Genomic DNA, 24317 nt, shown 5'->3' on the forward strand with positions numbered 1-24317 from the left:
GCGCCACGACGGGAACTCCAGCTTCGATTTTTTATGGCTAAAATGTTGTGAACCACTACAGTTCCTTTTTATTCTAACATCATATGGTTTTATCTTTTCATAAGTTAATGTGTATTAAATTCATCAGGAGCCAGATACTGTGCTGTGCGCCTCACAGGCATTTTCTCATTGGCTCCTCCCAACAGCCCTCAGAAGCAGGCACTGTTATTTACCCGTTTACAGATGAGGACACTGAGGTCTAGACAGGTGGCGTTAACACTTCAGCTAAAGCCTGGACGCTCAGGCCCCACATCACACATCTGCCAGATGTCTCAGAGTAACGGGTCAAAGGTGTTTTGTTTTGTTTTTTCCTTTTTTTCTTTCTTTCTCTCCCCTTCAAAATTTTAACAATAGTATTTTTATGAAAATACTGGTTGTTTTTAAAATCAATCAATACAGAAAAGTACAAATAATAAAACAAAATCATCTTCACCACGCAAAAAAATATATAGTAATATTAGATTCATATACACCTAGCTGGAGCTGGATGTCACATAGGCAGGAGACAGAAAAAAAAAAAAAATACAATGATTTTTCAGAAACAAAGTGTATTAAATTATATTTTATTTGCTTTTTTTGTTTCTCTCTCTTTTTTTTTTTTTTTTTTTTTTTTGTCTTTTTGCCTTTTCTAGGGCCGTACCCACGGAATATGGAGGTTCCCAGGCTAGGGGTCTAATAGGAGCTGTAGCCGCCAGCCTATGCCAGAGCCACAGCAATGCCAGATCTGAGCTGTGTCTGTGACCCACACCACAGCTCACAGCAACACCAGATCCTTAACCCAGTGAGCGAGGCCAGGGATCGAACCTGCAACCTCATGGTTCCTACTCAGATTCGTTAACCACTGAGCCACGATGGGAACTTTTACTTGCTTTTAATAATAAAAAATGCAAGTAAAGGAACTACTGGTCTTTGGGTAAGTCTTCTGCAGGAGATTTCCTATAGGATTAAGAAAATAAGATTAAGAAAAAATCTAATGATTAGGGTCATATTTATACATATGTATATTTCAATTTCAGATATTAATTAATTCTCTGCTATGAAAGGTAACTAGAACAGATCCCAACTCCTAATTTTCACTCATTATTATCATTTGATTTTTTTAATCCATTAAGATGTTTAACATTGACATTCTATTGTATATTCAGAATTTTCATGACTCTAGGATATGTAGTTTTAGTTCTGTTTTCTTCTCTTTTTTTTATGGCTGCCCCTGCACCACATGGAAGTTGCCAGGCTAGTGGTCGAATCAGAGCTTCTATGACCTATGCCGCAGCTTGTGGCAATGCCAGATCCTCACTGAGTGAGGCCAGGGATCGAACTTGCATCCTCTCAGCGACAATGTCGGGTCCTTAACCCCCTGAGCCACAATAAGACCTCCTGGTTCAAGGCTAAATTATTTTGTTTTCCCTTGCCTTTCCACCACGGAGCTTCTCTCTTCTCGTCCTGAACATGTGTGTTTTGATCCGTGTCTGGGTTGGCTGGGTTTACCATCCTAGGTAATCTAAGGAGTGAAGCCGCAGTGATGAAGCAGCAGTCTGCAGCTCCATACGTATCAGAGAAAGCTTCGTACACTGCACAGAAAGCCCAGAACTTTCTGGTGGTAGGAGACTAGGATTTGACTCCTGGTTCGGCACAGTCTCACTGAGTGACCCGAGGGAACTTTTTTCTTCCTGGGTCTGACTCCTCACAAGTCTTTTCCACTCCTGCTGCCAACGAGGGCTGCTGCAGGGTGGTGTGACCTCCAACGTGGCTCGATAAGCCTTCTTGACGTTCCTGTCTCACACCTGCGCTCTCCTTAATCGCTGACCTCTTCTTGCCCTTGCGTTTTCAGCAGCTGACCTTGACCTTGTCTTCCTTACAATGAGCATAGAGGCCCCTCCTGCAAATTTTGTCTGCAAAACTGGCCACCAACAGTCCTGCCCATCTTTGCACGTGTACACTACTTCTCCCTTAAAGGGGTAGCATGTTTTCTTCTCCTTGAACAAAAACTGGTTCATGACTTGCCTTGGCCAATAGAAAAGGGCAGAAGGGATGCTGTGTGACTCTTGGGTCTAGACCTGGAAAGGCCTTGCAGCTTGCAGCTTTACTCTCTTGGGATCCAGCCACCATGTAAAGGAGTTTGGACTAGACAGCTGAGTGACAGGAGACCCCATGGAGAGGGTGAGGGGGGATTGAGAAGGAGAGAGAGAGATTCAGAGTGTAGTCATTCCAGCCACCTCACCTGATGCACAAACATGTGAGCGAAGCCTCCTTGTACCTTCCAGGCCCATCAGAGCTCCTAGCATTACAGACACCAACCAGCACCACCTGGAGAAGACCAGCTCCATTGAGCCCTATCACTGCACAGAACCATGAGAAATAAAGCACTGATGTAGCTTCAAGCCCCTTATTTTGGGGGGTTTTACTATGCCAAAAGTAACTGGAATTCCGACCCTCCATCACCTGCAAGGCTGGCCTCGTAAATATGGATTCAGGCTTCAAGATTTGGCTCAAGGGTCAGCTCCTTGTGAACTCGTGTTTTCACCCTGTTCACTACAGCTGTACTTTCTCCTCTCCTCTCCTTGGTTCTTTGTGTTACAGATCACGTGCTTACTTCTAACCAGAGGCTCTAGGCATCTGAAGGACAGGGTTTTGGTTTAATTCACTTCTGCCCGTGCTTAGCACAATAGCTGGCACATTTGCACACTCTGTCATTGTTTGCTGGGTGAAGGAAAAAGAAATGAGGGAGAAAATTTAACAGATATCTACACGCATCTCCAGAATGTAACCGCGTAACCCAACAATGCACAGGAAAGTCCAGATTAACAATTTCTCAGACCACACTGAAGCGAAACGATGAAAGCAGGCAGACTATGCAGAGCAGTCCAGAGATTAAACCCCTCACTCGAAGGCATCCTTTGAGTCAAGACAAGTCAATTAAAACCCATGCATGAGCACCGTCTGAAAATGTATGACTTAGTCACCCTTCAAGGAGTCACAGGCTTAGGCAATCCTACTCCTTTCCTTGCTCACACGACCTGCAGTGGCCGTGAGGATGAACAGACCACAGCACCTGGGCAGCTAATACCTAGACTTCATTTTACAGATGAAGCAAATTAGGCCAGAGAGGCCAATTTGCTCCCTAACGGCACACAGCTGAAATGAGGAAGAGGCGGGATGCAAACGTAGGCGGGTCTGACACTCAAGCAGAGCGGGATTTTATCGGATTTGGGCAAAATCACAAAAGACAAGAGAAGACCAGAGCTCCCTCCAGCCACGGAGCCAGGCAAGTAGGGGCCAAGGACATGTCCTCTGGCGGAGAGCACTTATCAGATAACAGCAGAGACCCCAGCACAACCTGCATCTTCCCCCGCAGCACACCTGCCTTCCTAAAGCCTGTGCCCGCCAGGCCCGCCTTCATCTCCATGTGTCCCTTCCATGCTCCCTCCAGCCTTACCTTCCTAAATACACATCTGAGCTGGTAATTCCCCGACTTTAAATCCACAACAGGCAATTTCCTCCCCATACTCATCCTGACATTCTACGCTTCTCTTTCCTCCGGTTATTCATTTGTTTGTTTGTTTGTCTTTTTTAGGGCCGCACCGGTGGCATATGGAGGTTCCCAGGCTTGGGGTCTAATCGGAGCTGTAGCCGCCGGCCTACACCACAGCCACAGCCATAGTCACGCGCCATCTGAGCCGCGTCTGCGACCTACACCACAGCTCATGGCAACACCGGATCCTTCACCCACTGAGCGTGGCCAGGGATTGAACCCACACCCTCATGGATCCTAGCCAGGTTTGCTAACCACTGCGCCAGGACGGGCGCGCCCCTCCGGTTATTCTTACACACGGGGGACCAGGTTCCTCATCAGCTCCCGCAGAGCCGTGGGTTCCCTTCCGGCCTCCACGCCTTTGTATGTGCTGCCACCTCTTCCCAGATGTTCTCCTCTGCCCATTTTCTATGTTGCAGCATCCTTTCAGCTCAGCGCAAACCTCGCCTCCTCTGCAAAGCTATCGCACTCTCCCAGGCAGCGCCGCGCACTTCTGCGCCCATGTGCTTTGTACACCCCTCTCCATCACTACCTACACGTTTCACATACCTCTCTTCACATTTCAAGGTCATATCTGCATCCTCCTCAATCCCGTGCCCACCTGTAGCACCTCACGTGATGCATAACACCTGCTGCGTCCTCCATAAATGTTCATTGAACGCGGAAGTACATTCTTTCCTCACTCAGGTCCCTGCTGCAGGGATGCAGACCTACAGAGCTCAATGCTCACCTCTTCCTTACACTGGAAAGCGTGGAGTGTGAAAGTTCTGAATAAGAACCGTTCTCAAGGAAAAAAAAGAAAAACCTGTCATTTCTTTAGCGTGAGAGATTTCCAATTCCAAGGCCATTCCCTATAGCAAATGTCTAATGTACAGTTTGTGAAGCCGGACGAAATGGACTATGTTTGCTTGACGTTTCTGGCATGAGTTTCACCACGTGGTACCGACTTTCCATTCCTCCCCTTTGTTCTCAAGAGGCACTAGGAGGAAGCAGCCTTGTGCCTGTGGTCTTGCTACACGTTTCCATCTTTGTCTGCAAAGCTATGCCTGCCCAATATGATACATGGCAGTGACTTAAGAAGCCTGAGCGGTTTCGGAACCTTCTATTTTTTCCCATGCTCTTAAAGGTGGTTTGGGTTTATTATACCACAAATTTCAAAGATTTGAACACACTTAGAATTCGGTAAGGAGGTGCATGACACACTATGTGCCATTGGACTGCTTCGCAAGGACTTTAACTGCCTTTACCTTCAGTGGATTACTGTTCCGTCATATTACTGGTCTCGGGTACATTTGAAAATCACCGAATCAATGTTTAATGGAATGAAGTCATACATTCCTGTTACAACCTAGTGCAGCTTCCCTGATCGGCATGGCGGGACTGACAGAGGCTAAAGTACTTTAAATTATAACAATGACAAAGAATAGTGCACAGAGTGGCCAAGAGAATTCCTAGAGCCTGGGCCCTGGCTGCTCTTCCCCCATCGAGGAGGTGGGCATAGTGTGCCAACCGTGAAGGCTTGGCACTGAACAAGCAGGGGCATCCCGAAAACAGGTTTATTCATTTGCCCTCTCATACCTTCTGGGCTTGTGCCAGGCTCCCAAGCCAAGACCGTCAATAAGCCTTCAAGGAATCAGAAATGAACAATTAAAATTCAAGGCGATAATTTCTACAGGACATCTAGTGTGAGCTTTCCATTCAAAGAGAGAGAAAATGATGATTTTTAAATTAGTTATTATTACAGTCCACCCTCCCCCAAACCAACAGGCTCATTCCCAAAGGTACCTCATGGTTAATTCCTGCAGGGTATTTTCATATTGTTACTAACAGCATAACTCATTCTGCTAATATCAAATTATTTGAAAGTGTAAGCCAAGAATTTACTCTGGATTAGCTCCACAGACAACAAAAGTAAAGGTTAGTGAGACAGCCAGAGCCCTGACCCCTCAATCCAAGAAAACTGCTTTAAAACAAAGTCTTAAATTAGCCTACTTACCACATTACCTTTCAGCTGGTGGTAAGACAGTACCAGATAGAAAAAGCACAGATTTTAGAGAATGGCTCGGACGTAAACCTCAATGTATAACCTTGGAGGAAGTCAGCAAAAGCTCTGTGACTCAGGTTACCCAAAAGAAAAAGAAGCATGCCAATAATGGCTACCTCCTTGGGTCACTGTGAGCACTCAATGAGGAAATTTATGCGAAATACAGAGCCCGGTACATCATGAACACTCGATAAATGGAATATTTGATTATTGTCATGAGAAGGAGGGGGAAATATATAGGGGAAAAAAAAACCAGAAAAATCAGGATAAATAGAAAGCACAAAATAAAATAGTAGGAAAATTCAAAATATATCATTGATCAACCAATGGGGAAAGGAGTTCCACTTCCAGCCAAGACAGAATAATAGGGACCAGATTTATCCTCTAATCTGAAACAACAAAAACACTGGATAAAATAAAAGAAATAATGTTTAAGATACCAGATCAGCTGAGAATGAAAGAACCATCCCTGAGAGATAAACAAATGAGAAGCACCACACTGACTTCCCCAGCCTGCTGCCTGCCGAGGTTCCAGGCAGTGGCACAGAAAGAAATACAGGCAGGGCCTGACGGGCTCCCTGAGTGTATGAGGAAGTAGGAGACAGGACAAAGAAAGGAGGCTAGAGGTGGCAGGACAGAGTACCGGGGAGGAGACAGCTACACAAGGTCCTCCTCCAAGGTTATGCATCGAGGTTTAGGTCAGGAGCACATGGAGATTCAGGGGCACATGGATCCGTGTGTGCACGCCAGGAAACCACCCTAGAGGACAGAACAGCACCCTGTTCCCACCAGCTGGACGAGAAAACCTCATCATTCACAGCGCACCGCATAGAGCACTCAGAAGGGTCATGTCTCTGTCAGGGGCAAAATCAGTCCTAGACTAAATACTGCTCCACCCAATCTTAAAAACAAGACTCAAAAGGCCCCAATTGCTTCTAAGTAACTAAATGCAGGTCAGAACAAAGGTCAATGATAATTCTAGACATGCGAAAACATAGAGAAACCCAACAACGAAAAATTTGGACTATCTGGCCTCCAATCTAAGATGATCAGACATGTAAAGAAGTAGGAAAATATGACCCATAATATGGAGAACTGAGGATTAAAACAGATGTTAGACTTAGCAGACAATGATAGCAAACCAGTTACTGCAACTGTTCTCAATATGTTAAAAATGTTAATGATAGAGATAAGAAAAGTGCAGGGAGTTCCCTTCGTGGCTCAGCAGTTAACGAACCCGACTAGGACTCATGAGCATGTGGGTTTGATCCCCGGCCTCGCTCAGTGGGTTAAGGATCTGGCATTGCCGTGAGCTGTGATGCAGGTTGCAGATGTGGCTCGGATCCTGTGTTGTTATGGCTGTGGTGTAGGCCGACAGCTCCAATTCAACCCCTTGCCTGGGAACTTCCATACGCCATGGGTGTGGCCCTAAAAAAAAAAGCGGAAAAAAAAAAAAAGTACAAATTGAACTTCTAGTAATGAAAACTACAATATATGAGATGAAAAATACACTGGATTAGATTAACAGAAGAGTAAACATTGCAGAAGAAAAGATTGGTTGACTTGAAGGCACAGTAGTAGAAACTATTCAAAATGAACAGACAAGATTATTTTTCGGTGTTGAGGGACAATTTCAAGAAACCGAATGTAAGTTTTACTGGCTTCGCCAAAGGAGAAGAGGAGGAGGAGAGTAAAGAAGACATATTTAAACAAATGACCTATGGAAATTTTTCAAATTTGATAAAAAACTATAAAATCTGAGATCCAAAGATGTTGATGAACCCTGTGTATAAGGGATATGAAGAAAATTCTGCCAAGAGTCATCACAATCAAATTGCTCAAAACCAAAGGTAAAGAGACGTTATCAGTTGGAGAAAAAAAGGCACGTTATGAACAGAGAAATAAAAATAAGGATGACAGCATATTTCCCTTCAGATATAAGATAAATGAAAAGACATCAGAGCAATCTCTTTAAAGAACTAAAAGGGAAAAAAAGCCAATATGTATGTCTGTACTCAGCTATTGAAGGCAACATACGAAGTCTGAAAGAATTTGTCAACAACAGGCCTGCAGGATAAGAAATGTTAAAGGAAGCCTTTTAGACCAAAGGCAAATACCAAATGGAAATACAGATCCACACACACAAACGAAAATTGTTAATATGTAGATTACTATGTACTTCTTCTCATCATCTGAAATCTTTCATGGAAATTTATTATTTAAACGAAACTGATCACCATGTATTGTGAAATTTATGTTATATGTAAAAATAAAGCATTTAATGACAGCACAAAAACTGAAGAGGAAGCGATAAGTACACTATTGTGAAGTTCTTACACTCTTATGTGAAGTGTTATGTCATTTGAAGGTTGACTGAGGTAAGTTAGTGATGCACAGCAATCAAAGGGTTATAACTGATAAAGCAACAAAGGAGATAAAAGAGAATCATTAATAAGGAACACTGTACTCAAAAAGAGCTAGAAGGATGGAGTTCCCGTTGTGGCACAGCAGAAACAAATCTGACTAGGAACCAGGAGGTTGCAGGTTCAATCCCTGGCCTCACTCAGTGGGTTAAGGATCTGGCGTTGCTGTGAGCTGTGGTGTAGTTTGCAGACATGGCTCAGATCTGATGTTGCTGTGGCTGTGGTGTAGGCGAGCAGCTGTAGCTCCAAATGGACCCCTAGCCTGGGAACTTCCATATGCTGCAGGTATGGCCCTAAAAAGAAAAAGAAAAAGAAAAAAAAAAAAAAAAGGAGCCAGAAAGAGGTGAAAGGGGACAAAGGACTGATGGGACAATAGAAACAAATAGCAAGGTGACAGGTTAAATCTAACTCTATCAATAACCACGTTAAAGGTAAAGGCTTGGAACACTCCAGTTAAAAGACCCAAGTTGTCGGACTGGATAACAAAGAGGACTTCCCTATGTGCTGTCATAAGACGTGTGCTTTAAACGTAAAGACACAAATAGAGAAAGATTGTATGATACTGTTTTTATGTGGAATCTAAAAAATACAACCAACTAGTGAATAGAGCAACAAAGAAGCAAGCTCAGGTATAGAGAACAAACTAGCGGTTACCAGAGGGAAGGGGGAGGGGAGGAGGGGCAATACAGGGATAGGGATTAAGAGGTACAAATTGCTAGGTATAAAATAAGCTATCGAGATATGTTGCACAACACGGGGAATATAGCCAATATTTTATAATAACTATAAATGGAGTATAACCTTTAAAATTTTAAATCACTGTATTGTTTTCCTATAACTTCTATAATATTCTATATTAATTATGCTTCAATGTTTAAAAAGATACAGATAGGTTAAAAGTAAAAGGATGGAAAATGTGCCAGACTAATACTAATAAAAATAAGTCTAGAGTGACTACTAATATCAGATGAAGTAGATTTCAAAGCAAAGAATATTATAAGGTTGGTCCTCTCATCATCATAAAGAGGTCAGTTCATTGGTGAAGATAACAATTCATGCACCTAATAATGGAGCTTCAAAGTGTTTGGTGCAAAACTGATGGAACTATGAGAAACAGAAAGAGTCACAATGATACTTAGAGATGTCAATACTTAATTGACATTTATAGAACACTCCACTCCCAAAGAACATAATGCACATTGTTTTCCAGTGTATAAGAACATTATCAAGATAAACTATAAAACCACTATTAATAAACTTGAAAGGATTAAAGTCATATAAAGTATGTACTGTGACCAAATGGATTTAAATTAGAACTTAACCACAATAAATATAAATCAGTTAAAAAGCAAACATGGTCATATTTGGTGAGGGTGCCCACATACGCAATCACACAGATATGCGCTGTACTGTTTTCAAATGACAGACCTAAAACATAAAGACTCAGAAAAGTTGAAAACAAAAAAACTGAAAAGCATATATTAGACAAAAGATCTAATGGCTACTTTCTTTTCCGCCACGTATGGAAGTTCCCAGACTAGGGGTCGAATCAGAGCTGTAGCCCCTGGTCTACACCACAGCCACAGCAACGTAGGATCCAAGCCACAGGCTGCAACCTACACCACAGCTCACAGAAACGCCAGATCCCCAACCCACTGAACAAGGCCAGGGATCAAATCTGCATCCTCATGGATGCTAGTCAGATTCGTTTCCACTGAGCCACGACAGGAACTCCTAATGTCTGCTTTCTTAAGTAATAAAGATACTCTGAAGAAAGAAGTATTTCTAGGATGAATAAGGTGACCAATAATGAAAAAGTTTTCAATTAATCAAAACAGACAAAACAGCTTTAAACTTTACATCAACAAAGAAAACACAGAAATCTCACAGAATTGACCAAAAAACAAAACAAAAAAAAACAAATGAATAAAAACTTTCCTGGAACTAATAAGCAATTATAGAGAAGTTTTGGGATTCAAGATTAGTACACACAATTTAATTGCTTTCCTATATACCAGCAATGAACAGGTGAACAACTCGAACTAGAAATAAAAACACACTACCACTGACATTAGTACCTAAAAATGAATACCTCAGGAATAAATATAATAAAATATGCACAAAATCTATATGAAGAAAGTTAAAAAACTCTGACTGAAAGAATTAGGATCTAAATAAATGGAATAGGAAGACCTGACATTACTGGGATGTCAATTCTTCCCGATTTGATCTATAGATTCAATGCAATCGCAATCAAAATCCCAGCAAGTTATTTGGCAGATGCTTAAAACTGATTCTAAAGTTTGCAAGTAAAGGCAAAAGACCAGAATATAAAAGGAGAAAGCAAAGGTGGCTGGAAGACTGACACTGCTTAACTTTTGGCATAGGCAAAAAACATAGACAAGTATGCAAAATACATACCTGATAAAGGACAGTTATCCAAAATATACAAAGAACTCTTACAATTCAACAATAAGAAAACAGACAACTCAGTTAAAAATGGGCAAAATATCAGTAAAATTTACCAAAGACATACAGAGAGCATAAGCATATGAAAAGATGCTCAACATCATATATCATTAAGGAATTGAAAATTTAAGCAATGAAATACCACTACATATCTATTTTTTCATTATGTGTGAATTTTTAAAAGATTTATTGAAGTGTAGTTGATTTACAATGTTGTGATAATTTCTGCTGTATAACAAAGTGATTCAGTTATGCATGTATATACATCAAGATTCTTTTCCCACAGATACTATCACAGAATATTGGGTAGAGTTCCCTGTGCTATACAGCAGGTCCCCAGTGGCCACACATTCCATATACCTCAGTGTGCATATGCCAATCCCAAACCCCCAGTCCACCCCTCCCTTCCACCCACCTGTCCCCTTTGGTAACCATAAGGTTTTCAAAGTCTGTGAGCCTGTTTATGTTCTGCAAATAAGTTCATTTGTATCCTTTTTTTTAACCTTCCACATATAAGTGATATCATATGATATTTATCTTTCACTGATTAACTTATTATGATAATTTATAGGTCCATCCATGTTGCTGCATATGGCATGATTTCTATATTTTTTATAGCTGAGTATTAGTCCATTGCATATATGTACCACATCTTCTTTATCCATTCCACTGTTGTTGAACATTTAGGTTGCTTCTATGTCTTGGCTATTGTAAATAGTGCTGCAGTGAACATTGGGGTACAAGTATCTTTTTGAATTATGGTTTTCTCTGGATAGATGCCTAGGAGTGGGATTGCTGTATCATATAGCAGTTCTATTTCTAGTTTTGGGGGGAACTTCCATACTGTTTTCCATAGTGGTTGCACCAGTTTATATTCCCACCAACAGTGTAAGAGGATTTCCTTTTCTCCACACTCTCCAGCATTTACTGTCTGTAGAATTTTGATGACGGCCATTCTGGCTGGTGTGAGGTGGTACTCTACTGCTACAAAAACAGTAGTTTTGACTTGCATTTCTCTAATAATTAGTGATGAGCAACTTTTCATGTGCGTTTTGGCCATCTGTATGTCTCTTTGGAGAAATACCTATAAAATCTTCTGCCCATTTTTTGATGGGGTTGTTTGCTTTTTTGATATTAAGCTGCAGGAGATGTTTGTATACTTTGGAGATTAATCCTTGGTCAGTCACTTCATTTGCAAATATTTTTCTCCCATTCTGTGGACTGTCTCTTCATTTTGTTTATGGTTTCCTTTGCTGTGCAAAAACTTTTAAGTTTAATTAGATCCCATTTGTTTGTTTTTGTTTTTATTTTCATTACTCTAGGAAGTGGATCTGAGAAGATATTGCTGCAGTTTATTTCAGAGAGCGTTTGCCCTATGTTTTCCTCTTAAGAGTTTTACAGTATTTGGCCTTAACATTTAGGTATTTCATCCATTTTGAGTTTATTTTTGTGTATGGTGTAGAAAGTGTTCTAATTTCATTCTTTTACATGTAGTTGCCCCATTTTCCCGGCACAACTTATCAAAGAGAGACTATCTTTTCTCCATTGTATATTCTTGCCTCTTTTGTCGTAGACTACTTGACCATAGGTGCGTGGATTTATTTCTGGGCATGACATACTTACTAGAATGGCTATAATTCCAAACACTGACAACACAAAATACTGGCAAGGGTATGGAGCAACAGGAAGTCTCACTCATCACGGGTAAGAATGCAAAATGGCACAGCCACTTTGGGAGCCAGTTTGGCAGTTTCTTACAATGTCACACATGGTCTCATCTTACAATCTAGTAATGAAGCTCTTAGGTGTTTATCCAAATACATTGAAAACTTATGTTCATACAAAAATCTGTACTCAAATGTTTATAGCAGTTTTCTTTGTAACTGCCCAAATTGGAAGCAACCAAGATGTCTTTCAAAAGATAAGTGGATAAAAAAAACCGTGGTATATCCAGACAATGAAATATTACTCAGTGATAAAAAGAAATGAGCTATCAAGCCACAAAAAGACATGAAGAAAGGTTAAATGCATATTGCTGAGTGAAAGGCATTGGTCTGAAAAGGCTACATACTGTATGGTTCCAGCTATCTGACATTCTGGAAAAGCAAAACTATCAAGACAGGAAAAACACACACACAATGGTTGCTAGGATTTTGGGAAGAGGGAATAAATAACTGTAGCACAGGGGTAATTTTACGGTAGTGAAACTATTATATATGATACTGTAATGAAAGATACATGATGTTATATGTATATATATCAAGACCCACAGGACCCATAGACAAAGGGGTGAACCACAAACTATGGACTTTAGTTAATACAATGCATCAATATTGACTCATTAATTGTAAAAAAAAAAAAAAGTTCCACCCGAATGCGAGATATTGATAATATGGGAGATTGAGCAAGAAGAGAGAGAAAGAAGGTATATAAGAAGTTTCTGTATTATCTACTCAATTTTCAGTAAACCTAAAACTTCTCCAAAAATTAAGGTTGAATACTTTAGAAAAAAAAAATAGCCTCAAAATTCAGAAATAACCATCAGTATCTGAGGTGTCTTTATGGCTGTAATTACCATAAGTAACAAGAATCACCTGTGTGTGTGTGTGTACGCATGCACACAGCCATGTACATAGTGTACAGACAATAAACATACAAAATATACTGACAGACAACCTGGAAAGGCAAATAAACAGAAACATGTCACGCTTGTCAGAGTGGCAAGCATTTTATACTCCGACAAACTGTTTTCAAGATGTGAGGACGCAGGAACTTCCATGCACCCCAGTGATAGTTTAAATTGGTAAAAACACTGCAGAGAGCAGTTTGACAAAATCTAATCAAGTTGAAAACTTCTATTTCCTTTGGCTCAGCAGTTCTACTTTTGGATACTCAGAAAAATTCATACGTGGTACTGGCTTTAGTTATTTTAGTAGACGAACATCTGTTTTCATGGGGATGTGGTAAGGACCTCACTAAATAATCCTGACGGTTAAACTCCTTGGTGTTTTCTGGCCCGACACTGAAGTCAAAGCACAGCCGTGTTCCTGCAGAATCGTTCCATGGAAGCTGGTGTGTATGTATGTACGCTGAAGACCGTGCTGGTCATATAGCCCTTTATATCCGTTTCAAAGCCCTTTATATGGTAAATTCTTCACATGAATCCTTTCCAATACTTCTAATACAGGAATCTGCCTTGGGGAGCGTCTTGGGGCTAACATAGGTATTAGAGTATCTTGGTTTAGAGAAAGATTTAAAGCACTGCTTTTGAGTTAGTATATATAATCTTTAAAAATACAATGCAAACTAAATAATATAGCTAACAGATATACAAAATATAAAGAAGAAGACTGAAAAGCATAGGCATGTTTTTACCCTCGCTTAAGAAAGAGGACGTAGCAATACCCGTGAAGCCCTCTGGGTACCACCCCATCATCCATCCCTGTTTCCTCGAACTCTGGGGATAATCACTATCCTGATGTTGGTAGGAAGATTTTTTTTTTGCCTTTTTAGGGCCACATCCATGGCATAAGGACGTTCCCAGGCTAGGGGTGGAATCGGAGCTTCAGCTGCTGGCCACAGCCACAGCCGCACCAGATCGGAGCTGCATCTGCGACCTACACCACAGCTCACAGCAACACCAGATCCTTAACTCACTGAGCAAGGCCAGGGAGCAAACCCACATGCTTATGATACTCAGGTTCATTACCACTGAGCCATGACAGGAACTCCTACGGAAGCTTTTAAACCCTTGATTTAATGACTTTAATAGACATAGGAATTTTTAGGTATTCTTTTTTCTTCTTGGATCAAACTTAGATATATTTTAGGAATATGTCCATTTCGTATGTTTCCAATTTTATTAGCAAAAGGATGTTTCCAATTTTCTCTCATAAGCTTTTAGATATCTGTAGCATTTCACCATTTCTTCTGTTGCTTCTGTCACTTTTTTCTTTAACCTGCATTGCCTGGAGGTATCTCTTTTATTAGCCTTTACAGAAGTACTAACTTGATTATTAACATTCCTGTAGATTATCTTTTTTCCAGTTCAGTAACTTCTGTCCTTATTTTCAGTATTTTACTTCTTATTTTCTTCTACGGAACCATTCATTCTTACCAAGGGAAATACAGGGGTAGGTTCCTGCGAGACTCTGGTCGCAGCATTTTCATCACCAATCAATACACAACTTGCATTGTGTGTGTTTCTGTTTAAAGACTTTGTTTAATATATTGTTGATGCATTACCATTGAGCTCACGGCCAACACTATACTTCATGCCTGAGATATCCCAAGGACCATCACGGCCTTCTTGCACTTAGGAACACTAGGCAGCATTTCAGACCACGTTTGGAACCATATTAAAAATGAAATTATGAACAAAAAAATGCTAAAACCCTGGAATTAAATATATATAAAAGGATACTGAGAGGAAGAGAACTGAAACAAGAAGGCAAAGCATCATCTTTTTGGACTTCAGCTGGGAACATGTGCCTCGAGTGACTCCGATTTTTTTTGCTGCTCTGCATATGCCTTTGAGTGACCATGAAAGGACTGTGAGTACTGATTTGGGGGGTGACAAAGAAATTTAGCAAGTAGGCAAATTTGCAATTATAAAACCACGAATAATGACATAAATAAAATAAAAATTATAATTTAATCGATTGCCAAATTTGCTATAGTGTTGTTTGTACTTTCTTAATTTGTACAAAAAAATTATGTTTTTGTAAAGGCTGCTGGATTTTTATTGGAATTGCTTTTAATCTATGGGATTAAATGCAACTTTGGTGAAATTGACACTTTAACAAAATTGCATCTTCTGACCTATGAACAGAATCTCTCTCATTTGGTTCTCCTTTAATTTTGCTCAGCAATATTTTCTAGTTCTCATTATACATATCTTGATGAATCTTTTGAAAGATTTATCTCTAAACATTTGGTAGTTTTTGATGTTGCTGTAAATGGGATTATTTTTATTTTATTTATTTATTTTTTTTGTCTTTTTTGTTTGTTTGTTTGTTGTTGTTGTTGTTGTTGTTATTGCTATTTCTTGGGCCGCTCCCACGGCATACGGAGGTTCCCAGGCTAGGGGTTGAATCGGAGCTGTAGCCACCGGCCTACGCCAGAGCCACAGCAACGCGGGATCCGAGCGTCTGCAACCTACACCACAGCTCATGGCAACGCCAGATCGTTAACCCACTGAGCAAGGGCAGGGACCGAACCCGCCACCTCATGGTTCCTAGTCGGATTCGTTAACCACTGCGCCACGACGGGAACTCCTGGGATTATTTTTAAATTGGAATTTCATATTGCTGATTGCTAGAATATAGACATAGAATTAATTTTTGTAAATTGATCTTGTATCTTGCAGCTTAACAAACTCACTTCTTAGTTCTAGTAGCTTTTTTTCATAGATTCCATTGCATGTTTAAATCAACAATCCTATCTGTGAACAAAGATAGGTTTACTTGTTCCTTCGCAAGATAGATGCCTTTTTCTTCTTTTTCTTACCACGTTGCACTGGCTAGAACCTCTAATACAATGCTGAATAGAAGCGCTAAAAACAGACAGACCTAATTGTATTGGTCCTCATCTTTAGAGAGAAGCATTCAGTCTTTCACCACTAAATATGATATTGGCTGTACGTTTCTTATTTGTTTTAATCAAATCTGACCATCATTTTCTTTAGAGAACCTGAGTTCAATCCATGAATGATTATTGTGATCATTGATATATTTGGATTAATTTCTACTGTTTTCTTTGTAATACCTTCATCTTGCCACCATGTTTTTTGTTTTTGTTTTTGCTTTTCCCTCTCTTTCATTCCTTTGCTTAGATTGCTAAAATTGCTTTTGTCTCTCTTTTCCTTTTCTAATGGTTTGGAAGCTCTAGATTGCATTTCTTCTGGTAATTAACATATGTATTAAACTCGATCTTATCTAACAAAGCCCAAAGTTACACAGCATCCTCACCCTTCCAAACAAAGCGATGACTCTGCGCATCAGCCATGAGAGTTCATCTCTTTCATCTTCTTTGCACTCACTGTGTAAATTTTATTCCTAACTCACTTTTAAACAAACAAAAATGTTATCTTAAATTGTCAGTATTTGGAGTTCTCCTGTGCCTCAGTGGGTTAAGGACCTGTCATTGTCATTGCAGCTTGGGTCATGGCTATGACACAAGTTTGATCCCTGGCCATGGAACTTCTACATGCTGCGGATGTGGCCAAATTTCATTTGATTTACCAATACATTTTGATCTGCTCCTTTGCTCATTACTGTTTCTTGCATCTCATTTCTTTATTCTGGATTTTCCTCTTTTCTTGGTGAAGTTTCTGTAGTAGTTCTCCCAACCAGATTTGTGGTGGGATGTATTTTGGGGGAAAATGTGGGCCTTTCAATCCATCTTCTATTTTGCTGAGCATTTCTTTACTATTTTTCACTCTTCATTTCTCTGTTCTTTCTAGGGAAATTCTTCAGTACTATTTTCAAATTCAGTATTTCTCTTTGATTGCTACCAACTTAAATTTATTCAATTTGTTGAGTTTTTATTACTCACAAGTATTATATTTTTTATTTCCAGGTGTTTTACATTAGTTTTATGTTAGCCATTTGTCCTTGATCCATTGATGTCAGTTTTTATTTCACAAAACTTTTATGGTTGTTGTTCCTTCATCTCTAAATAATTTAAACATACATATTTTAAAGTCATTTTGGGAATTGTTCAATTATTTTTATTTTTTTCAATAATTAAATTTCCTGGGTTCTTGATGCAATGACTAGTTCTCTTAAAGCTGGTTTCATGTGCTTTGTTATTTTCTTTAATAGGGTAGCATTTCCTCATTCTCTCTTCATTCACTCCCTTATTTCTAGTGGCTTTGCTATGCCTCTATCCAGCTCCTAGGACTTCTACTTGAAAACAGGTCTTATGTCAGCAGCTGAGGGCTTTCACTTCAGAGCAATATCACAGATTTAGCCATTGACTCAGCAGACGTCCTACTATAGATTCTGTCTCCGTTGCCTTCTCTGCTTCCTTTAGCCACCACAGATGTTTCAGTGGTAAATACAGCTTTACTTGTATTTACTCTTTTAAACAAACAGAAATCCTCTTTTAAATTGCCAGTGTTAAACTAACAGTATAGAAGCTGTGGCCCAGTCAGTGGTCCTTCCGTGTGTGAGAAGCCCCACCCTTGCCCCTGGCATCACTCTGGGAGACTGAATGCCACCCACTTGCACATGGGATGCTCTTGATCTCATCTACCGCGGAACCCAAGTTCAGGCTCACCCTGGGTACTTCCATGGTCAGAATCCAGCAAGCTTGTCACTTCAGCCCCACTGGTGGCTGGACCCTTCCATTTGGATTTTTGTCAACATAGACCTTTAGCTTGGTTTTTGTGTTTAAATGTTTCATTATTGTGAAGCAGCTGAAAACATGAACTCATATTACCATCTTGAAAAGAAGCAGAGAGCAGAATTTCTCAATCTTTTTAGGCTCTGCTCAGTGTTGATTTTTATAAAAAACCTTTTGTACACAGTGTGCATAAATCTTTTTACACTACTTGAAATTTCAAAAGACTTTAAATAAAACCTTCTGACTGCTTTGACAGGAGGGTTGAACTCTTCCCAAAGACTTTTTTAAAATTGCACATGCCTTTGCCACTACTCTGTTCCACTTGCTATTCCTACCACTTTCCCAGTTTAAAAACCCTGCCCTGAAAGGAAACATGTAGCTCTAAGATCGGCTCCAGAAAACTCAGAGATCAGAAATGATAACAAGCAGGGAGACTGTGTTACTGGTGCAAAACTAGGTTGCCTGGAAAAACCAATTTCACCTGCGTAGACAGAGGGAGTTCCCTTATTCTAGAAGCAAGAGGAGGCAGTTGACAGAGCTCCACCACTTGTACTTACCCTGGTCAGTTTGTTCTAAAATTCTAATCATGGGAATAAACATTGCTTTTGACAAAAACATTTGTTTTATTTCGCAAACAACATTCATAGAAATCAAAATAAAAGAACATTAAAATCCCAGTAGGCAGGTAAAGAATAAGAACAGGCAGTTCTGCTAGAGGAAATATAAACTGGCCAAAGAGACACGCATGCGTTATCCTTTATATTAATCTAAGAAATAAAAAATAATGCACTCTTTTATAACTAGGAACATTTTAAAAATAACTCGTTTGGAGTTTTCTGTTAAATTAGTGTGTTCATATTTGCAGCTACATTGGAAATTGGCACAATTCTTTGGAAAGGCAATAGAGAAATATGTATCGAAAGCTATAAAAAGGGTTATTTTCTTTTAGCCAGTAATCCAATTCCTATGAATTTGTTTTAAGGAAGCATCAAAAGGAAAAAAACCCTATAAACGTGATTATGGTCGTGCAGTACTATTTACAGGACTATAACTAAAAGTTCAAGAGGATGAACAGGCAGTGAATTGCCCCAATATTTTTGAACAGCTTTACTGAGATATAACTGATGTGCACATCAAGTATAAAATGTAATAACGTTTAACGTACATGTACATCCATGAACCAACATCCCAGACCTCAGCTGACCACCCAGGGAGGTGGGTGGAAGGGGCCGTCGGGAGTCACTGCTCCCGGTGAGGGGCTTTGCCATCCCCTCTGTGCCTAACAGTGCTCCTCCCACTTCTAAGACACTGGGACTCCAAAGAGTCACTCATAGGGAACGAAGGTACCTGTACGCAAGAGGAGACGGGCACCGATCCACCAACTGCAGAGTTGCCAGGTTGTGGCATCTGCAGGCCCACTTTGGGGCCAGCATCTTGGCTGGAGATTTCCAAGAGTGGGAACATGCTGGAACAGCTTGTACAACAGTGAAAAGGAATCAGGGTACAACATGCTTGTAAAAGATGACCTTCCAGGAGTTCCCGTCGTGGCTCAGTGGTTAACGCATCCAACTAGGAACCACGGGGTTGCAGGGTTCGATCCCTGGCCTCGCTCAGTGGGTTAAGGATCTGGCATTGCCGTGAGCTGTGGTGTAGGTCACAGACGCGGCTTGGATCCTGCGTTGCTGTGGCTGTGGTGTAGGCTCCGATTCGACTCCTAGTCTGGGAACCTCCGTATGCTGCAGGAACAGCCCAAGAAATGGCAAAAAGACAAAAACCAAAAAACAAAAAAATGGCCTTCCATCCCACAGTGTCCCAGAACCCCTGGAGGGTAGAGAAGAGAAAATGACTCCATGCAAAGGAGCCGAGGCAGAGGGAGAGGCAAGAGCTGTTGCCCACTGGCCAAGTGAGGGGAGGCCCTGTTGTCACCGGAGTTTGTGAGCCAATGACATGGCTTGAAAGGGATGCCACGCTTCCTCTCTAACAGGGTGACAGAGGGACCAGAGGGAAGGTGAACATATGCTTGGAAAGATCGCATGACACAAAGAGACCACGTCAGCAGAGCCCCAGTAACCCACCAAACAACCAGTCAAAGACTGGGGCTGCTGCCCATGACCAGCAGGAAAGAGAAGGCAGTAGAGCTTATCCCCGCTTTCCAAGTCTCTCCTCCCACCCAGCACTCCTGGCAAAACCCGTCTCCTCCAACTACAGATCCCAAGGGCATGATCTAGCCAGAGAGGGAAGGGAGAAGACATGAGCCTGGACTTCAGACTGAACCAGACAGACCTTTTTAATAATGAGAAATGACTCTGAAGCTGTGGGATCATCCCAAGATACGGAAGGTCAGGAAAGGGAGGTGGTGACTGAAGAGAATGAGAAAGAGCTGATAGCGCTACCTCACTGAACATAGAGAATTCCCTACGCCTGATCCAATCACAGCATTCAGAGGACAGACAAGTATAATAGACCAACTCAATATAACCAACAAAAGTATAAATATGAAGAACCATGTAGGTGTTCCTGCCATGGCTCAGCGGTAACGAGCCCAACTAGTATCCATGAGGAAGCAGGTTCAATCCCTGGCCTCTCTCAGTGGGTTAAGGATCCGGAGTTGCCATGAGCTGTGGTATAGGCTGGCATCTATAGCTCCGATTCGACCCCCAGCCTGGGAACTTCCATATGCTGAGGGTGTGGCCCTAAAAAAGACAAAAAAGAAAAAGAAAAGAAAAAAAAAAAGAGCTATGTAGAAAACTGCAATTTGTTTATATACTATTAACTCAAATAATAATGGCAATCATTTTAAAAAAGCAGAACACAACGTACAACATTTAAGCAAAACAAGTATGTGGACAAAATCTTAAAGGGAGTACAAAAGGGATTATTTTGTTAATAGGGTACGATGATAGTTTTAAAATCAGTGTTTTTCCTTTTATTATAAGAAAAAGTGAGGAACTAAATGACCCATCATCCCACCTTACTGGTTCAGAAACGTATATTCAATTTCCATGTGATTTGAAACAGTCTTGAGCGCTTATGTGCAGAGTGTGAGGCTGTGCCAGACACCGCGGGCACAGCTCGGAGCAGGGCTGGCAGGCTCACCGCCCTGCCCTGTGCATAGCTGCGGGGATGCCGGGTGCCGCAGGCTGTTCTAGGCAAGGACAGCTGCACGGAGCACAGAGAGGGCAGCTGGAAGCCCCCAAGCCGTCCAGGACTAAGTGGTAAGTGTGCTGAGACAGAAGAAACACGTGGAACGTGGCCAGGGGAAGCCTGGAGGGAAGAAGGTGAGGGGCAGAACAGGTAAGAGAGACCTGGAAGAAATTCTCTAGAACAGAGTGACCTTCAAAAGGGCGAGAGGATGGGATGCAAGTCAGAGCTGCAGGTGAGCTGGGATGCAGAAGGGAAAGCAGGGTCAGGCCTCCTAAATCTTGGTGAGAAATACAGATTTTTAAGATAAAAGCACACATAGATATACACACATTCATAATGCTTATCTAGCAGAATATCTTCATTTCCGTGAAGTCCTTGATTCTTCATTTCTATGAACGAGGATACATGTTTGAATTTGGAACTTGCAGCTGTCTATCATATTTTCAAGTCTCCACGCTCAGGTTCTTGGAGTCTGCACCTTTTCTGGGACACAAAGGAGGCGTTTGGCAGATGCGGGGTTTTACTGCGAGGTCTCTTGGCAGGCAGGCCTTGGGCTCACACGTTCCATCCACAGCATCATTTGGTCCTCTTCGCACCCCCACGAGGCCTGGTCTTCCTTGAGGTTCTTCTCAGAGGCTGCAGGCATGGAAGTTCTTGCACAGCGAAGGCTGGCACAGAAACCTGGAGCATTTCTAGCCATTAATTCAGTCACTGGTTTCAGCTGATCTCCATCTACCTGGAGACTATTCAGCACCAACCAGAGGGTGGGGTTTCTAGAAGTTTCTCACACGAGAGAAGGTGGAAGTAAAAGAGCCGGAGAAGAATTTTGCTGTTGGCAGGTGAGTGTCCAGGTGTGGGCCCTCCCAATGAGCTCTTCGCTGACAGTTTGTGGAGCAACGATGCGACAGCTCAAAAGAAGGATGTCTCTGAGCTATGACAGGGCAGTGCCGAAGACTGTCAGCCAAGAGTCAGACCATCGAACACGTCTGCAGAGAGGGGAGCGAGCGGGCCTCTGTGCCGTCTCCTGTATCAGAGTGATGGCTACAGTCTGATTTAATCCAGCACCGGTTCAAACTGGAAACCCAGGTGTTCACCCCCCACGGCCACAGGCGTCAAAGAATCGTCGGGGCTCCCCTGAGCAGCTCAAGGAGACAGAACCCGGAGGATGTGTTTTCAGAGTAAATGGTTTTCTTTCAGTGTTGTTTAAAGTTGAATATTCCCTCTTGTAGGAAAAACGAATGAAGGTATTCATTGATCATTTTTGCAACAATGAAAAAAAGTTTCCATTTCAATGATGGCTATTGGTTATATATCTCAAGTGCCATTAGAAAGCTGTTAATGAACTTAGATTACCCCTCCCTATTTTTCTTACACAGTCACATCTGTCTTTTTTTTAACTTACAAAAATGGCACCTGTTTGTGGCAAGGTCTGTATGTCTATGCGTATATGCATTTATGTGCATAAGTACATATATACACAGGAGTGTCTATACGCACGTCTGTGTGCATATGTGTATAGGTACATGTACACACATATGTACTTTATACAAGACTGTAAGGTAAAAATGAAAGTCTATTTCCCCTAACCTCCCATCATCAGCTCCACTCTCCAGAAGCAACCACTGAACAACCTATATTTGTCCCCATGGACCGGATGTTAGGAGGGGCTCTTCCTGCCTCAGTTTCATCTGAGGCACCAGTGAATGGGTACCAGACCCAAAGGGCGTCAGAGTCGCCTCAGGAAATCCAGAGGGAGGAGGGCTAACTGTTTGGGCAACCTACCTTTCCTAACACCAGATCCCAGCTCAGGGAGGCAGGAACACTGAAAGCTAAGTCAGAATTGGGGTAGAACATGATGGACGATAGTATGAAAAAAAAAGAATGTATATCCTTGTGTGACTGGCTCACTTTGATGTAGGACAGCAAATTGAAGGAGCAGTGTAAATCAATGATACCTTAATAAAAAATTTAAGGATCCTTTTGGGGTCACAAAGGATTGTTGCTTTGCCTTTTTTCCACTCTATTGAAACTAATTTTGTAGCTTTAAGTAATTGTGGGACTACGTATAGCCTAAAGTGAGCAGAAAAACAAGGGAACCCGTGACAGAATTTTTATCCAGAGGCAATGAGATGGAGAGAAACACTGAAGTTCCTGGAGCCACGACCGCCTTCCATGCAATTATAAATTTTCTGCAGCCTTGCTTCGCACAGTGTGGTCCAAGGATCAACGGCATGGCATCACCTGGGAACTCACTGGAACTGTGCAACCTGAGGTCCATGCCAACCCTCCTGAATCAGATCTTCATTTTAACAAGATCCCAGATGATTCATAAGCACCTTAAACTGTGAGAAGTGAGGTCTACAACAGCCTTTTACTGGTTCACGAGTATAGCATTGCATGATTGCGCCACAGGGCTAGAGTTTCATTATTTGACTCTAACTAGTGTTGGGAGAGTTTATCCACCGAGGTTGCCAGGAGCCATTTCCTAGAAATCCTTGTTAGAGCCAGTCTCGCTGGCCTTAGATAACAGAGATAATGCTTTCTGGGTGAAGTTGTGGGAAAATCAAAGTCTGGACCTAAGCCCACACTGGAGAGGTGTCTCACAGATGGCTGTTCCCAAAACAGCTTAAAAAACTGTTTACTATGTTCTGGTAACAGATGCTTTCAAACAAAGAGAACAGGAAGCTGGTGCCTTCTCTGTCTGCCATTCAGCAGGGCTGAATGCCTTCCATTAAATTCGCCTGCAAACTTTGCTGAAGAGCCCAGCAAGCAAGGATGAAAATTGCAGAGCAGCTCCCAGGCACTTCAGTGGGTAATCAGCTGAAATTGAGCCGTTTTCCATATTCTTTGCTGATAAAGCAAATAGACCTTTACAGCAAATGGCTCCAAGTTACCACACATCCTACAAGCTGAGAGAGCCCATGTGGTCCACACAGATGCTTCCACGCGCCCCAAGCCCTGCCACAGAATGATTGGTTCCCATGGCTATTAGAGGCGGGCCCCACCAGACTGCCTGTTAACAAACGGCAGGGCTGAGTTAGAGGGTTAAGTGCCTGGAGCCAGTCGTCTGGATAAAGCTGTCAGGAAGTAAAAGCAGCTCTAGGGAAAAGGCTGGATCTTTCTGAAATCTCTATGATTTTCATCACACCAGGCTCATCTTTTCCTTGAAAGGCGCTTCCATGTACTATCCAGAGGAAAAGGACTCTAGGTCTAAACTGGCCTTTAGATGCTCCAAGATTATCAACCAGAGCAGAAAGCAGCTTGTAGGGATTATTGATTGCAGAAAAGTTGTTCCATCTCAGATATTCTGGGTTCAGAA

The 24317-nt window shown here is 41.6% G+C and overlaps 1 long non-coding RNA gene across 3 annotated transcripts in view; it reads right to left on the bottom strand.

Moving 5' to 3' along the window:
* Nucleotides 1–24317, bottom strand: part of LOC146395072 (uncharacterized) — a 198452-nt gene that overhangs the window by 35581 nt on the left and 138554 nt on the right. The window lies entirely within an intron of this gene.

Source organism: Sus scrofa, chromosome 18 (genome assembly GCF_054392235.1).
Source record: "Sus scrofa isolate SSC_HxYL_T2T_F1_AM1 chromosome 18, Sscrofa_HxYL_maternal_Yorkshire_Landrace_v2.0, whole genome shotgun sequence".
NCBI lineage: Eukaryota > Metazoa > Chordata > Mammalia > Artiodactyla > Suidae > Sus > Sus scrofa.